Consider the following 10,019-nt stretch of genomic DNA (forward strand, 5'->3'; position numbering starts at 1 on the left):
TCAGAGACTCTAGGACAGGCCTGGCGCCGAGAAGGGAGACTTGGAGAGCTAGGGGGGATTTTAGGACTCCAGAGGTGTGGAGGGAGGACGAGCCTTGGGGGGATGGGGGGAGTTGCACCTCAGAGAGAGGCACGGGGGTCGCTCACTCACCTGCACAGGTGAAGGGGAATGCTTGCTGGCCGGACGCCCACGTCTCTTGAATTTCCAGACTAGGCTGATGTTGAGGACTTCGGGGACCCGAAGTGGGTGAGATGAGGGACGGCTTAGGAAAGATCGACGTCCGCGGCCCAGTAGGTGGCTGTTATCACCGCGGACTCGTCCCTAGCCCAACTGGAGGAGTCTCCGAGATTCACCTGGCAGGCCTGGCTCCTCCAGTGGGGGGCGCCCCATACGCTCCCCAAGCCTGCCAGTCCCACTTCCAGGCGGTCTCCTTTGGGCAGGCGCAAGGATAGGCTAGGTAAAGCATGCCCTTGGGATGCAGGCGCTTCTGGTCTGAATGAGACCTGGCATCTGGATCCCTCTTGGACCCCTCTCCCGTTGCGCGCATCTGGGAAGTGAGCTCTGCGCTGAATTCTGCATCCCAACCTCTACTTTTCCTCCCCTGGATATGACACGAGTGTTGGCTGTTTCTCAACTGACTTTTTTGCGCAAAGATTGCTAAGAAAGAAACTTTAGCTGAGGGGAAGGCGGCTGCCTCCCAGCCTCCTTCCGTCGACCCGCTTTCCCTTCCCAACCAGGGCCTTATTAAGCCTTTGCTTTGCTGGCAATGAGCGCGTCTCCTTGCGTCGCAACCCAACCCCAAGCCTCCTCTGTGGGGGTTGAATACCCGCAACCGAAAGAGAGTTAGCGACCCCTCCCCACCGCAGATTTCCTGAGCTGACCACGTGCTCGGAGCTTCACGCAAGCCGTGGAGTGGAGGGTCCGGCCCTCGCGGCGGCCCCTCCTGTCCTAAATCCAGCCTGCAAGCCGCTTCCCCTTCCCTGTCCTCCTGACCCCAGTAGCAAACGCCCCTTGCCCGAGTTGGGACTGGCTCACAGTCTATCCGATTGTGTACAGAACAATACAGTAACGCCTCTGGTTGGGTGAGTTCAGAGGCTGCCCGCTTCCTGACAGGACACGACTGGTCAGCTTCTGACGTTGGCCGCCTGTCCTGCATTTTCCCCAGTTGTGTGTGTGTGTGTGTGTGTGTGTGTGTGTGTGTGTGTGTGTGTGTGTGTGTGTGTGCATTGCACATGCGCAGCAAGCATTAGCGAGAGAGAGGCAGTGTGTCTGCTCTCTCCCACCTAGCAGCTCAGGGCTATGGTCATGGCATGGAAAGGCAGCTGTGGCTGCTAATTCCAAGTCCCCGCTGAGTGTCCACTGGTGCCCAAGGGTCCAGACAGGCCCGACATTCCCCAGCCCACTCAGTTCTAGAGGAGAAAAATGCTTGCTGTGTAGAATAGCTGGTGCCTGTGTGAAGTCCCTGCTGGGCCATGATAGTTCAGTTCTGAGAGGGTGTGTGTGTGTGTGTGTGTGTGTGTGTGTGTGTGCAATTGAACTTGTGGCTGTGCTCATACACATGAGGGAGACGCTGTTTCTCTGCATATCTATTTGTTGGGATTAGGGAATTCTAACATACTGAAGGCAGGAAGAAGGGGGAAACATTAAAAGGTGGTTTTGCAGTATATCTGAGAATGATTTGGCAAGTAATCCTTTCCAGCTACGGCTAATTTCCATCGACGCCACTCCAAGGAGTGAGCGGGGCCAACCCTGGGTGAGAATATATTATGACAGGGTGGCATCAGACATGACTGCTAGCTCACCTTCCCATCCCAAACCATACCCAGAGGAAGCACCCCCCCCCCCCCCACACAACTCCCATTTCTTCCCAGGCCACTGACCTAGCTGGCTTAAAATATCTTTCAAAGGAGCCTGGCTAGACATACCCATAGACACCACAGAGAATAGGCCAGAAAAGCCCCTGAGAGCCTACTGGCCGATCAGCCTGGAATCTGAATGAACCCCAGCAGCAGATATATTTCTTAGGCTCTTGCCACCCGCCCCGCTACACTGACTCCGCATAATCCTGATCCCGATTGCTGTCCGTCTATCCCCAAAAAGCTGTCTTCTGAAAGAAAAAGAACCCAAGTTCTTCAGCAGAAACTGGGCAAAGATTCTTTTCTTGGATCTCAGTCCCTTCAGCATACCCATCCCTATCCCAACATGCATCTTAAGGGAAGAAGAAAGAGAGGCCTGGAAAGGGGATGCCACCTCAGCCTGGCAGCAGAGCAAGAGACTAAGAGCACTAAGACATCCTCCACACCCTCCCAGACTCTTCTTTTTCCATGAGAATTGCTCCTTACACCTTTTCGCTTGTCACCTGGTGCAAACAACAGGACCTGAGCCAATAGTTTTTGCATTGTGGCTTTATCCTCCCTCCTCCTCCCTGGCTTTCCTCCAGAATAAGCCACCAGATCCCAGTCCCCTTCACATACCACCCTGCTAAAAGGTCCTCATGGAACATGGGACTCCACCTTGGGAAACTTGGCAGGCACTGAGTGCTGGGACTGTGCTAGACAAGGTACCTGCCTGCTGGAGCCTCTGCTCAGAGAAGGCCTCCACGCAGTTCAAAGGCATTTCTGTGAGCAGCCCCGTTTACCTCACCGAAACCCTTCCACCTCCACCCTATTATCTCAACTTCTGCCTTCTGTTTTTGTAGACTGTGTGCCCACCCCCCTTGCTTTTTGTCCCTTCCCTCTAATGGATTTTCATTCGCAGTTTTCCAGGAAAGCAGAACTCTTGGCTTCCTTCCTGATCCATCTGTCCCACCCCACCCCCATCCTCCAGTCTTGAGGCCTAGTCCAAAGGACAGCTGTGGGCACTTATGTTCCTGTCCTTCATGAGGGAGGGGGGAACGTCTCGTGGGGGTGGCTTACTACAGGGAGAACCTGGGTGTGGGAGGGAGACACAGACCATTATGAGCCCCCCTACCTACCCCTGGGCAGCAGCTGATGGGCCTGCCTTCTGGTTCTTAGCTCTTGCAGTTAGAGTGGGTGGGGGCATCATAAGGAATTCCAGGGAAGGGCTGATAATAGATAACTCCAGAAGGAAATCTCCTAGGAGGACCTCCTGTGACATCTGAGCAGCCCCTCAAAGGATACCAGCCAGTCTCATAAATTCCTAGTCCAATTGCACTGAAAAGGACTTTAGAGATCAGCAAATCCAAACCCTGCATCTATATATTACAGCTGAGCAAAATGAGCCCAGACAGGAGAAGTCCAGGGTCTTGCCAGTAGTCACCGGGCTAACCGATGCCTGCCTCAGGATTAGCTGATTAGGTTCTCTTAGTGGTCCTCTCAGGTCAGAGACTTGCTGTTCACCTGGCTGGACTTGAGACCCAATGGAGACAAAAGCTGCTTTTAAAAAACACCGTTTCTTCCCAGCAGGACCCAGGACCTTTTGACCTGGGAACATTCCAAGGCTGGGTGGGGAGGGGGGCAGACATGGGACGGGTCACTCCAGATTCTCCCAGAGCCAACAAATCCTCATCTACTCAGCCTCCTAGTTCGGCAAGGGGTAGGGGGTGCCCACCACATAGGCTGCTGACATAAGGGAGAAGGGGCACTTGCCACACAGATGTGCCTAGCAGTGGCTGGGTCCTTTTACTGTGAGTTTGGTGGTCTTCAGAAGCCCCATGGGGGGAGGGGAGTTCCCTTCACAGCTCTTGGGTTTGCTCCAGCCTCAGGGAAGTGATTCTTGAGCACAGATCTCCCGCTGGACCCCCAGCTCTGGACTGGGCCCTTTCCTCAGTGCCCCTCACCCCAGTCACCAGGATCCAGTTAGGGGAGTTTGGAGCAAAGTGTGCCAACTGCCATGCACATAGCCTGAGGGGAGTGGAAAGATGCTGGCTGGAGGGGCGGGCCCATGCTGGCTTCCCCACCCCCTTCTCTTCCAGCCTCTTTCCCCCATATGGTTCTCATAAGGTCTGGGCTCAGAGACAGCAGCCAGAGGAAGTGGCTGTGTACAGAGAGCTTTTGTGAGGGGAGGCGGGGGGAGGGGGAGAGAACGAAGAGAAAGAAGGAAAGAAAGAGGGAAGAAGCAGAGGTGGGAGGAGGCAGAAGATGCCTACGTACTCCCTTACCCTCCAATGGTGCAAGGTCTCAGCTGCCACACTCCATGTGGGGTCCTGGACTCCGCCTGTCTGAAACGGGGAACCCAGAAGAAGTCCACGTCCCTCCCTGACTCTCTCCACCTACCTACTGAAGGAGCTGGAGGCAACCAGCCACTTCCTGGAGGTCTTGGAAACCCCTGCCCTTAGGGCTTCCACTAGGGTAGGCTGTCAGGCCCATGGTCACGTCTCAGGGAGAGCACTGGGAAGAGAACAAAGCCCTCTGGGGTTCACTGGTTGAGTTTTCATTGCACCAGAGACTGGAGAAGCCATGGTGCTGAGCTCCAAAGACAACACCTATAGTTCAGCATCCCAATGGATCCAGGACCCAGAATGGGTTATTTGGCCTGAATTATTTGGAACCAGTGCATGAACCCAGCCAGCCACTCCTGGTCCCCAGAAAAGTCCCTTCCTGCTACCATGGATCATCCCTTTGTGTTGGTGTTGGGGAGGGGGGCAATCCTAGTCCTGGGGGTAAGTGTGAGAATTTCTCCCAAAGGCACAAGCAAACCAGTGTAATTTGAACCTAACCAGAAATTGACCCTTAAATTTGGGGTCATGTTTTTAAAGGGAGAGAGTGTTTCTAAGTTTATGCCACGTGGGAGTCGTTGGGATAAGAACCCTTTCCTGAAGGAGAAAAAGTTCCAGCCACCTCTGAGTCGATCCCTGGCTTTCCATTCAGTGGGCTCTCCTCGCCAACGCCCAGAGAGGGGAGGCACGTTCCCTAATGCCACACAGACTGGACCAGGACCTCTCATTTCCCCATCACCCTGAGGTAGAGAATGCTCCATGCCTCCCAGGGACCAGACAGAGAGCAGGGGAGAAGAGAGGAGGGAAATGGCCCCGGGCTGAGGAACCAGAAGGAAAATCCGGTAACTGCTAAGAAGGGGCTGCTCAGAGGGGCTGTTTATTTTCATTCCCCCAGCCCAGCCTTTCTGTTCTATTTAGAGCTCAGACACTGACAGGACAAGGCTGCCTCCTCCCCTTCCTCCCTCCTCCTCCTGGGGGTGAGGGGGGGCATCCTTTCCAAACTCCAGAACATTCCTTTGTTTTTAAGACTGGGTTGATGGGGGTGGGGGAGCAGAGAAATTGTGGAGTGTAGCTAAATGCCGGCCCTGGGAGTGGGGAGAGGTGGGAAGGGGGAGCAAAGGGTGTGCAAGATGGATGGGGCCAGGTGAGGGGCAGGGGAACCAATCCGTCACAGAAGAGCAGGGAATGGGGCGGAGAGAACGGTCAGAGGAGGGAGTTCCAGCCTGAACTTGAGGGGCCAGACATCTCCCAGCTGGAGGGAAGGGGAAGGTCAGAGAGCCCCCCCCACCCCCAGGGCTCTTTGCCTGCTGGGACTGTGTAGCGAGGCAGAAACCCTAGACTTCAGGCTCTAGGAGTCTCCATATCCAGGATGGGAAAAGCTATCAAATATAAAGACTGTGAGTCTTCAGTCCAGACCCTTCTTTTACAGAGAAGGAAATCCCAAGAGAGGGGCTTACCTGCCCAGGATCACACAGCTCCTAGCCAGACCCCAGTCAACTTTTTCCCACACTGACCAATCAGAGATATTCTCCCTGGGGACAGGGCAGGGAGATATGCTAAGCCGCTTCTTCCACATGAATTTGTGAGCCAGGGAAAAGAGTCACCCACTCCCAAAGGTAGCCTAACAAGTACAAGTGTACTTAAGGGCCCAGTGTACACACTGTCTGCACTGTGGTCTCTAAACTGTTCCTCCCAATGTTTCCTCTTCCTCTCTGCTCAGCTTCTGGACGATGGTACCCCAATGGGGAAGGTGTCCCAGAAGGGCTGTACTTCAGGAGTGAGCTCTGCCAAGACTGATTGGGGGGCAGGGAGAGGGCACGTGGGGAGGTGGAGAGTGGAGGTAGGATGAAACTGACCCCTGACCTGAGAACACCAGGGTACAGCATGAACTCTGTCCACTGACCACCTCCACCTTCCCTAGAGCTCTGTCCCTCCAGATAGCCATTCATTCTTTCAGCCAGAGCCTGCTGTGTGTCCAGCCCCAAGCCAGGAGGTAAGAGACCTAGTCTCTGCCCTTATAGCCTCATCATGGAGACTGGATACAAACAAAGCAGGGCAGGATCAGGGCCTCAGGGCTCCTAAGGAAAATGTCTGAGGCAGAAAGATTAAAGGACTAACTTATACTTAGGTATAAAAGACTGATAACAGATTGATCCTTTCAGTTTACTTGTATTTAAAAAGAAACTCAGCTTCACCCAAAAACTTGGCTCCTCGGTTGTGAGATTTTAGGCCATGCGTGAAGGAAATGTTGAAGGTAGATTGGGAGTAACTTTCCAGCTTCTTCAAGTCAGGGGGACACACACTCACAAACATTCCATCCTACCTGACACATCTCACTCGACCTTCCCTGCATGGAAGATTGTAGACACCATGTCTCATTTGTATCTGAAGTACTGACATATTGTATAGGGCTGAGCACACAATAGGTGTTAGTGTAGGTTTGAAGAACACATGAATGGATGCCTAGGTGTGAATGATCACAGCAGACTCTATTCCATATGGTCAGACTTGGGTGCTGGGGGCCCCAAAATCCCCATCAAAGCACACTGACCACCTACCACAAACACCTATAGCACCTTTGCTCAGGCTGCAGACTCTCACGGTCAGTGCTCTCCATCTCAGCCCCAATTTCTTGGTTCTGTCTGTTCACCACCAAGATAGGGTACCCTTGTAGAGAGGATAGATTAAAGGAGACAAGAAAGCCACGTTCATAGGAGCCATTGCAAGACTGTTTTTTCTCTTAACCTTGACCTCAGGCCCTACCTGGACAGCCCAGTTTCAAAGCTGAGGTCAGAGGCTGTCTCAGGACATGATCCTGTAAAGTCTGGGGAAGGAAAGCCCTACCTGGGTCTCCTGCTAACCAGTAGGGATTCAGGGCTGACTGGACAGGCTTCCAACCCAGGGACAGAATCATAAGAAGTACAGGAGTGTTGCATGTCCCCTCCAACATTTATGTCCTCTACAATCAGCCTAAATGGTCATGAAGGGCAGCCTGGAAGGGAAGGGAAGTCACAGGAGGGCTGTCTTTAGCCTGAGGGTGTGTGTCAAAGCAGAGCCTGTGGACCAGAGGCAGTCTCACTTTTAGAGGTTCTACCGTCATATCAACTATATAAAAATGCACCCCCATCCTTCATGAAACATAATAATTATCGCTTATTGACATAGCATAACATTTGGTAGTTATTTAATTAAGCATTTATTCATCTCAGTTTGTACCATTTAGATTTCAGAGGCAATTATGATTTTTTTAGGTTTCAGATGTCTTTGTGAGCCCTGCAAATGTTTGGGCTCTGGGAGCTGCACCTGTGGGAGGGGCTGGGAGTCCAGTGTCACCTCGATGATTCAGAGTGGATTATGGGCCTGTGTTTTAGTATCAGCAAGCAGACCACCCTCCTCCCCCTTACTGATAGTCTCTCTAAAATACTGCCAAGGTGCCAGCAACAGGTGTTGGAGATGGAGCCTTCCAAGCCCAGAGGGCCTTGGCAAGGGCCTAAATTCCAGGCTTAGACTCCCTGGAGAGCATAGATTCCCTGGCATCCAGACCTGTGGTCTTTGCACCTGTGTTTATTGGGGTGGGGCAGGAGGCTAACATGTATGATTCTTGCTGCACATGGGAGAACCATTTGGTTCAGGCATGTGCTGGCCCCATGCTCCACACAGCAGTGCCCACATGACCCCTACAGGGTCATCTTTGATGTCGGGCTGGGATCTGGTGAGTTCCTGTGGCTTCCCAGAGGCCACAGAGCCTCTCTGTAGACGCCAGCCACTCGCTCCCTTGGCCTCCAGCCTCATTAGTGGTAACTCCGCTTGCTTCTATTCCCTAAAATAGGACCCTAGCTGGGAGAGAGTTCTGGAATGGACTCAGTGTACCCCCTCTCCTTGGCCAAATTTCAGACTCTGGGGTAGAGAACAGGGGACTCCAGGGGCTGACTGCTTTCCTATGAAAATTTGGCATTGGAGTGGTAGACAGAGGAGGGAGGGTGGGAAGAAAGAAGCTGAAGATGCTGGGCTGGGCGAGCCAGGGGTCTGTGAGGTGAAGCTAGCATGGATGGGAAGGAAATCCACCTGGCTGGTTCCCATGCTTTTGCAGGGCTAGAGGCTGGTACAGGCCCAGGAAGTGTCTGTCTGGGGGTGGGGTAGGGGCTGTGAAGATGGGGCCAAGATTGGCACTGTGTCTGAGATGCTGAAAAGAACTGTGGGGCCGAGGCTCCCTCCTTCCCTGCTCGATTGTTGAGGCGACCTTGTCTGTCTTCCTCCCATGAGATAGCGTAGCATGAAGGGAACATTTTTCTTCCCTTTGGGTGAGCGCGCGCGTGCGTGCGTGTGTGTGTGTGTGTGTGTGTGTGTGTGTGTTTTCATCTGCCCCACTAGCAGCCCTGTAACTGCCAGCTTCCCACCTGTGCATAACAATGCCAGACCAAAATCACTGCCCTCTCCTCCCTGACTAGACCCACCTGGGCCACCTCTGAAGAACTGAACCTACGAGCACAACTGACACCATTCACTGGATGATCTGGGTCTAAAGTAAAATTGCCTCAGCCCTATCTAGGTTATCAACGCCAAAAGATCCAACTCTGGGTATTTAGAGACTAGAATCATATAGATACATGCCTGAAGTCTGTCCAAGAACTGGAAATGCAGCAAGAAGGGGGCCCACTGGAGAAGGATGAAATGATGTTTGCCTGGTGTCCCTGCTTTTGTGAGTGGCTTCGAAGATGGGGGATAAGGGACATGTTCTCTGCAAAAAGAAAAAAATCTTATTTCAAGACTTCAGGGCTGCACTTTGCACCAGGTTAGGGAAGCCAGAAGTGGAAGCACGGGCTGCAGCTGACCCCCACCCCATTCTGCCCTCTCCTCCCCAGCACAACAGAAGCTACTCAGAGAGAGAGGGTCAGGGGCCCTAGCCTGCAGGGGGTCCGGGTTCAGAGTGGAGAGGGGTGGGACGCAGTGATGAGCTGTTCTGGGCCAGGGGCTGGTCCCCAATCCTTTGCTCTGCTCCCACCCACCGCCCACCCCCTCCACACACACACATGCATACCGCCTCAGTATCTCTCGAACAAACCAGACTTCCTCCTGGGGAGGAGCTGTCAACAAGAAGACTAGATAGGCATTAAAGCCACTAGTCACTCGTGGCTCCCTAGCACTTGCAATGTGTCTCGTCTGGATTGAGATGTGCTGGAAGAGTTGCATGTACAACAGATTCTAAAGACTTAGTAGAAGGGGAAAAAAACGGAAACTATCTCAATAATTTTGTATGTTGATTACATGTTGAAATGAGAACATTTTGGATACTGGGTTAAATAAAATATGTTGTTAAAATTAATTTAATTTTTAAACTTTTTAAAATGTTGCTACTTGAAGATTTTGAATTGCATATATAGCTTGCGTTGTACCTCTGTAGGTCAGCTCTAGGTGGAAGAATTTGGGGTATGTGAAAGGGGTTCAAAGGCTAAAGGCTGAAGAGTCTGGAGAAAGTGGGGTAACCCGCAACACGACCACTAGACCTATCTCAACAGGGTTCTCAAATTAGCATCCTAGGTTTTAATCTCGAGGACTTGGGAGTTTGAGAATTACTAAATATTCTGTTTTCAATGAATGATCTTTTTAAAAAAATCTTTTACAGATGATTTTGAGATAATTTTTTATTAGATGGCATTTTCATAGTGTCACATTTTCATTTCTAAAGTCGATGTTTCTCAAACTGAATCCTCAAGACATATTCACAGAGAATAAGATACTTTTTTCCCTCCCTTTAATAGGCCTATACTTCACACAAGTTTGAGAAATAATGTTCTCAGGCCTCCCCTTTTGTGGATGAGGCTGTGATAATCTGGCAGCACTG

Source organism: Pteropus medius, unplaced genomic scaffold (assembly GCF_902729225.1).
Source record: "Pteropus medius unplaced genomic scaffold, Ma_sr-lr_union100, whole genome shotgun sequence".
NCBI lineage: Eukaryota > Metazoa > Chordata > Mammalia > Chiroptera > Pteropodidae > Pteropus > Pteropus medius.